Consider the following 9,205-nt stretch of genomic DNA (forward strand, 5'->3'; position numbering starts at 1 on the left):
GTAAGTGTTCCTTTCAGATTCCTTTCAAGCTTATGTTATGTTTAGTTTCCCTCGCATACTCGTACATTCAATGTACTGATGCCAGTTGGCCTGCATCGTCTTATGATGCAGACACAGGTAACTAGGATCATCACTTAGCGCCTCGTTGATCCAGTTGAGCACTCAGAGTCAGTTGGTGAGCCTCTTTGCATTCTAGATGACCCTTTTTACTTTGCTTTCAGTATTTTATTGTTAGGAAGATCGAGGGTCTTGTCCCGACATCCCTCTTTGTTTTAGAGGCTTCATAGACAGTAAGATAGATAGTATAGTTCTTTAGTCTTATTCATTTCAGTTGTATATGTTTAAGACTTGAGTTGCCATTTTGGCTAAGTATCTTTTAAGTTATTGTATGAGTTATATTTCTTATGTTTAAGTCTTCCGCCGAGTAAGTAAGCCAGGCCAAGGGTTCGCTTGGGCCCATCAATGGTTCACGAGAGCCAGCCACGTCCGGGGTGTAGGCTCGAGGTGTGGCATGACTAGAGTAAGATAAGATTTATTTGGGCTATTTTTGCTTTATATAATTGCATAAGCTGAATTTTACCAACTATAGGGGTCTAGCAATAAAAAATAAGGAATTTAGGAGCATGAGCTAAGAGCTAGTATAGGTATTAAGAAAATAAACAATGACATGAACTTAGATGTGGGTACCATAGGCATGAAGTAAGAATAGTTCTACTATGCCTTAAGCGATACGACTACTAACTTTTAAACTTATCAACACTTTACAACTACGCTTCTTATATTTAATGTTAGCCTTCATCAGTTGTAACTATAACCCTCATAAGGATATATGCGTCTACTTTCATTCGAGTTTGAGTCTTACTACATGCTCGCACCATGTTTAAGCCTAATTTGGAGTAACAATGAACATACTAATTCTATATTTCTATAGGAAATTTAATCCCAAGAATCTCAGCATACCATTCAACTAACCATGAGTTCAAATAAAAAAGCTACAAGTGTATAATGCATTCATCCATATGTTATCAACACATTATTCAAGCCTATCACTACAACCATTTCATGGAATTTAAGGTAACCAACTTATCTAATAGTCTCTAGCTTTTCTAACATCTTTACAAGCTGAAAATTTCAAGGATTACTACCAAGAGACACACCAAGACTTTTCATTTAACTATTTTAGACAATAGATCTTTGATTTCCATCAAATTTTATAACCTTGGATAAATTAAACATACCCAATCTTCCCAATAAGAGAAAACTACTACCTTCTCATCTAAAACCATCATTCAACTTTTATCAACACCACTATCGCAATATAGGGAGGGTTACTAAAGGACTAAAGTATGAGTATCTATAATAAGGTAGATGTTGTCAAATCAAAACTTATACTTATCATGACTTTGACACTCATACATTGGGAACCTGAAGAGATAAGTGTAATAGGCACGAGTATTTCATGTACTTGAAGTATTAAATGTACATAGAGGCTTTCTAAGCGTAGAAAATTTTACAGCTATCTAACATTACCATGGGAAAATGCAGGTAAGGTAAAGACCAACAAAATCATAGGCACGAGTTATTTAAAATAATATGCACCAAAACATACTTAACGTATTGTGATTTCACTAGTCATCAAGAATGTATAATGAGTACATAGGATAGAGCATATTAAGAAATCATGGTCTCATGCATCGAGAGTTTTATATCATAGAGTTATCAGTCATAGATTCATAGAGGGTCATTGTTAGGAAGCTATTCATTTATATTCTAGAATATGAGCAAGGATAGAAATCTGTATGAGGTGCATGAGTATGGGTATCAGGCATGCTGCTAAGATGCAATAGATGAGTAGAGTGTCATAATGGTTGAAATCTGAAGAATGCTCTAGAGTAAAAATGATTTGCTATCTCATCATAACTCCTTCTGAAATGCATCACAATCTAATTCATAAGACTTGAATTGGTACTTCTTCCTATCATCTCCTCCTTAGATCAAGGTCGACATTCAAAGTCTATGAGCCTATTCCATATCCTCTAAACTCAACAATAATATACACATGCACACTTAAGATATTGAGACAATCTATATTTAGAAGTTACTAACTTCATTATATGGTATTTCTTTCAGAGATACCACTCTTAAGTTCTTCGAACATATATAATCATCATCCTATACTAATTGAAACTCTTATTAGCAAACATAACCAATTTTCTTAGCACCTCATAATCTAATCTTACTTGTTATTCTACTAATATACCACCTCTAAGTTCATATTTCTCTGAATGATCAATAGAGAATAAGGCTTTCCTAAGAATGCAACACTATCTAAACTCTAAATCTTTGATTCTACTCTTAAGAACACCACATAAGACATACTATACTTAGCCTCCTCCACACCTAGATACTCCAACATACTAATTAGTAATATATATAACACTTTAATAACCCTAGAATATCATGTAGCCACGTATTACCTTAGGTTCACTTCTATCAATCTAATGCTTAAGGATCTCTTATATCTAGTGACTTAGTCACCATTCATCGTCTAACCTATAAATCAAATCTATATAATACTTGAACCATCACCCTTACTGATAATTCATAAACATAAATTCTTACATATGTTATTTCAAGTCTACAAGATCAATTCAACAAAATAAGCATAACTAACCCCAAACTATCCTTTATAAGAGCTACTAGATAAATAAATAACTTGAGAAACACTAGTTCACCAAAATTTCTTACCAATAGAAGCCGATTTTAATCTTATTGTCTATCTAATTATAATACATTAGCATATCCTTCTTTCACACATGATTACTACCTATACATTCCTACATCCAAACTCTATTCATAGCTTTATGAGCACAAAGTGGTTCCTTTTATGATTCACAAACTAAAGTCTTGAGCAATCACTTTAACCACCTTATACTTTCATTTAACCTGAATCATAAACTCATTTCCTAGTTCAATCATAATCTAAGTCACATTAATCAATGCATTCTTTTCTACCTTCTATTGTAAGATCTTCCATAAGATCTACATTAACTTACTATTTCTTAGTTAACACCTGAAGACATATCACCTCAATTCTAACTTAACGGATATACACACACACACACTATACACACCATTTTGGATACTATACTTCCAGATTCACACATAAAATTTTGGGTCATTCCACTAATAAATCATTACATCCTTAATTATACTATATTTCGGGTGCCAATAAAGTCCAAGAATCTGGACACCTACTTTTTCCTTTATAGATGTTCTATGTAACAAAGAGTTATAGAATGTTCGGGATGCATATCATATTTTTACTCAACAACACGATTTACATAAATAAGAATGTAACATTTTGAATCGATGGGCTAAAGCATACTATTAGGATCATCTCTAGCCCTTTCTACGGTTTTCAAAATTCTTATAGTTCTATTTGAGAACACATTTTCAGTAAGAATCAAGATTTATGACTTCTATCTTCTCAAAGATGAGGAATAGTTAGACAAATTGGAGAAATGCCCGAATTTGCATACATTTCTTAGGGGATAGCTTTGTTCATGATCTAGTGTAAAAATGAGAGAAACATTTCCTTAACATCAGGTATCTCCACCTCACCCCCAAGAAGTGTGACGTGCTTCACACCCATAAAAAGAATTCTACTAGATGCCGCTTTTCTGACATTCTAGGACACTTGAACCCCACGCTGTGATACCAACTTTGTCATGACCCAAGTCTATACCATAGTCAAGACACGGTACCTGGAACCACGAGTAATCCCAAACTAACCCTTGTCATACATATCAAAGCATAACATAAGAAACTAAGCAAACTTTGAAATTTATAACTGATTAATAGAGTTTAAGAAATCCGTGAAACTATATTTTTAACTATTTTAGAATGAAAATATAAGTTTGTCGATGACCTCCAACAATCTCAAAACAAGGACAACACAAGGAAAATAGTTCGACAATCTAAAACAACAGAGTTTCCAAATGAGAAGGGCTAACCAAAAGCTAACTGGGAGAGCTGCAACCTCACTAACAATGAATCTGAGTGTGAATGCCAAAATCTATACACTAACCACAAATTTGAGTGCTAATGCTGGAATCTGCATCATAAAAAGGTGAATCGCACAGAAATATATGTGTTAATATGTTGAATGTACTAAGTAAATAAGGGGCGGGGGGGGGGGGGACACTAGCATAATCATTTAAAGAATCATGAACAAGATAGTGTATTAAGATTTCCAAGATCGTATGAATGGAGAATAATTAACAAGGAATCTATTGGGAGTCAAAATCACTTTCAATAGTACATATACATATAGTTGAGTTTTTCCAATAACTTGCATAATTGTATATATAAAATAGCATATTTAGAAGAAACTGTATAATCTTAAAACATATCCTAAAATGCATATCTAGGGAGTTTCTTAGAATCGACATACGTCATTTGATCTCATGATGCCAACTTATATTCCAGTTGGATGGGATGACATATACCTTGATAGAATATGGAACCATATCTTATCATATGTGGATCAACTAATCTTAGCCTCTCAGGTCCAGAAGGTCAACCGACAAAATAGTGAAACTTAATCCTACGTTGGCGCGTAGTTATGGGACTTGAGTTTTCTAAGCCCTGTCCTCTCGGTATTAAATAATCCATCCAAAATAACATATATTCATATAATGCTCATAGGTATATATATAAACCTCTTATCACCTTGAATCATAAATGATGTTAAGCTCAAAAGTCATATCTTAAAAATAACTTGTATTTAGGCTGTAGTTCATATCATGTTTGTTTTCATGCTTAAAAACCATAAGGATTTTAATGACCATAAAAATCATACTAAATCAGTACCAAAAGGTTTCAAAATTAAAGTGAAACAATGGAAACATAGCTTATTTAGGAAAGAACATAATTTCATAAGAAAACCCTAGCTTTGATTCTAGAAATATAGTAATATGAGAGTGAAGGGATACTCTCACGAAAGCCTTACATACTTGAGAGATTGAGATTTGAAATAAGAACTTGCTTGAAAGAGGTGAAACACTAGCTTCTATCTTGCTTACGATAGTTTCTAAGTTTGAGGGAGTTGAGAGTGAAGGAACTGAGTCTTGAGCGTGAAAATCCTTTTTAGGATATGCATAATGTAGTGGCTTAGAATTAGGAAAATGGGAAAAGATTAAAAAAAAATAATTAAAAAGTTGTTGGAAACCTTCCACAGTTTCTTCTACTGGTTGTGGTTTGATCTACGGACTGTCGATTCCTTCTGTGGAAGACAAAATAAAATTTTGAGATATAGAGCTTTATTCTAAGGGGTTAAACTACGACATGTAGATTCTTCTATGATCCGTAACTGGGTCCGTAGGAATTGCACCTAAACAATGACTTCCAAGACTTTTTTCCATGAGTGAATAATACGGGTCATACTTTCATCTATGACCTGTAGATGAAGTTCGTAGGTCATTTACTCTGAAACCTCTATTGTGGTAGTCTTTGATAAAATGGTCGTAACCTTTTACTCCAACACTAAATATGGCAAACTTGGTGGCATTGGAAAAAAGAATCATAGTCCTTTAATTTGATAGGTTATGAGCTACCTAATTCATTATATTCAGAGAGATATGATCACTTGAAGTTGACCCTTGCATGAACTAATGAAAAAAACATAGCAGGTAGGAAGGTTTTGAGCTCGAATAAGTACTAGACATATCTTTTGACCCTAAACCACTTTGAATACACTTTCCACACATAAGAATGAACCTTAACACATAAGTAAAAGTAGGGAATCACTCGGTTCAAGCTTATATACTTACGATGGAAGATTCAGATTCAAAGAATACAGTTGCAAGATGTTACAATTTCTCCCCATGAGATCATTCGTCCTTGAATGAAGATCAAAGCTAGAATAGACATGTGAATAGAGTAAGTTAAAGATTTCTATGGTCTATTTTTGCTTTATATAATAGCAATAAACTGAATTTTTACCCAACAATAGGGGTCTAGCAATAAAAAATAAGGAATTTAGAAGCACGAGCTAAGAGCATAAAAACTAGCATATATAGATTTGAAGAACATAAACAATGACATGAAATTAACCCTCTTTTGCCTTTAAAGATTTGAAAATGGAATCTTATAACATTTCGAGGGACGAAATCATAGGCATAATTCTACTGATGTACCGACATAGATTCATAAAGTATGAACGATATTAATGTGAACATGGGAAACACAACATATGAGCTACTTGACATGAGATATGGGTATCGTGTGTATGATATAAGAAGAATTCTACTATGCCTTAAGCGATACGAATGCTGACTTTTAAACTTATCAACAATTCTCAAATATGCTACTTATGTTGAATACACCCATCATCCGCTGCAACTATAAGCCATATAGGGATACATGCGTCTACTTTTACTCGAGTCTAAGTCTAACCGCATGCTTTCACCTTGTTTAAGGACAATTTGGAGTCACAGGGTGTTTCTATGTATAATTAACATATTAATCCCACATTTCTATAGGAAATTTCATCTCAAGAATACAACTTTTTCTTACCACACCATTCAACTAACCTCGAGTTCAAATCTAGAAGCTACTAGTACATAATGCATTCATCCATATGTTACCAATATATTATTGAAGCCTATCACTATAACCACTTCATGAACTTTATGGTAACCAACTTATGTAATAGTAGCTAGCTTTTCTAAAATCTTTACAAGATGAAATTTTTAAGGATTACTGCCCGGGGACACACCAAGAATTTTTATCTAACTATTCCATACAATAGATCTTTGATCTCCCTTCACTTTTATAACCTTAGATCAATTAAGTATATCCTGATCTTACCCATAAGAGCCAACTACTATCTTCTTATCTATAATCAACATTCAACTGTTATCAACACCACTATCGCAAAATAGGGAGGGTCACTAAAGGACTAAAGTATTAGGATCTAGAATAAGGGAGATGTTGTGAAATGATAGCTTATACTTATCACGACTTTGACACTCATAAGTAGAGAATAAGAAGAGATTAGTGTAATAGGCACGAGTATTTCATGTACTTGAACCATAAAACATACATAAAGAGACATTATAAGCATAGAACATGTTACAAGTATCTAACATCACCATGGGTGAACGTAGGTAGGGTCTAGAATAACAAAATCATTGTTGTTCATCTTGTATTCCTAAGATACTTAGAACAAAACTTTGAAGAACTTGGTAAGACTTAATAAAGTTTAAGAACATTTTTACAGCTAGAAAATTAAAACTAGTAGAGAAACTAGAATCAGAAACAAATTAGAAAAAATCTACGAAATATTTTTTTCTTAAAGAAGAATTGTTGTCAATAAGTGTTTAAAGAATCTTACTGATTCCAATAAACTTTGCAGAAACACGAAGTTACCAAAGTTTAATGAACCAGTGAAGAACAGAAGAACATAAATTAATTCACAAAATCTAAAATATGTAACACATACCAGAATCTGGAAAAATAGAAAGAAGATCAAGCCCACTGAATGCACAGTGTCCCCTTAAGGAAATTATTCCCCTCTAGTATCCGAGGTTTGATTTGGAATATGTCCTCCCATGATAGAATGATCTCAATCACCAGTGTATTGATACCCAAAACGCTGGTGTCAGCGAGCCACTCAACGACAATAAAGTACACTTAGAATACTAGATTTAGTAGTAGTAGAAGAAGTCCAGAAATTGGTTCTTTTAAAATGAGAGGAAATCCCTCAATTTATAGAAAACAGAGGGTAGTATGAAAAGGTTCTTATTGTGCCTCACCGGAAAGGCAACAAACCTTTGAAAAGTCATAATCTTTCGGAAAGGTCACCACCTTTCATAAAAGTCACAACTTTTCATAAAAGTCGCAACTTTTCATAAAAGTCACAACTCTTCATAAAAGTCGCAACTCTTCATTTTCCATTCACACCTTTTAAAAACCCAACAAATTATCAATAAATAAAATTTGAATTCTCATAAATAAGGGGATGTAGTAATTTAGAATAAAATGTCCCTATATGGATAGTCTTTTATTACTACATTTTAAAACAGCTAGTGAATCGGATAAGATGGGCTTTTGAAAATCATCCTCTTTGAAGAGGCTTACACTTCACACTCACATAGGTGATTTCTAATCGTCTTATCGCGTAGATACACTATTTGGTCAAATCTGCCAAACTTAGCAAATCATTAAAAACATTAAGCTTTCTTAACTCTATAACAAGCCTTAATGATGTATCCTTGTTCCTGAGCATTGTCTTCACCATTAGAATGGATTGAGTTGGTTGACAATGCCGAACCGTTAGTCACAACTTTGTTTTTCTCCTTGAATCTAGCTCTTGGGATCTCCAGTCTGCTAGATAGAGTTACCGCCATGATGACTTGTCCTAAGCCATAAATCCATTCCCTTATATGATCTTTCAACTTTCTCTCTAGTTAGGCCTTTTTTGTAAGTGGATCCGACACATTATCCTTTGACTTTACATAGTCAATTGTGATAATTCCACTAGAGAGTAGTTTTATAACAATATCATGTCTATGTCTTATATGACGAGACATTTCGTTATACATCATGCTCCATGCCCTACCTATTGCATCTTGACTATCAAAGTTTATGCATACTGATGCCAAAGGTTTGGACCAAAAAGAATATCTATCAAGAAATTCCGGAGTCTTTCAACTTGTTCACTGGCCTTATCTAGAGCACCTAGCTCAGAGATCATTGTAGAGCTAGCAATACATATCTTTGTTGGAAAATTTTCAAGAGACTGCTCCTCCACCAAAAGTAAATACATATCCACTCGTGGATTTTACTTTATTTGATCCCGGTGATCCAATTTGCATCACTATATCCTTTCAATACTGTAAGATATTTGTATAATGCAAGACATAGTCTGAGTATGTTTTAAATACCCCAAAACTCTTTTCATTGTCATCCAATGAGTTTAATTGGGATTATTTGTGAACTGCCTCAGTTTATTAATAGCACATGCTACATCTTATTGCGTACACTTTTTGATATACATCATACTTCCCAATACCTAGTATAATCCAATTGTGAGTCACTTTCACCTTCATTCTTTTGAAATGTAAATCTTAAATCAATTTGAGTTTTGACAACATTGAAATTCAAGTACTTGAACTTATCCAATACTCTTTCAATATAA

The sequence above is a fragment of the Solanum tuberosum genome, unplaced genomic scaffold (assembly GCF_000226075.1).
Source record: "Solanum tuberosum cultivar DM 1-3 516 R44 unplaced genomic scaffold, SolTub_3.0 scf00702, whole genome shotgun sequence".
In the NCBI taxonomy this organism is placed as follows: Eukaryota; Viridiplantae; Streptophyta; class Magnoliopsida; order Solanales; family Solanaceae; genus Solanum; species Solanum tuberosum.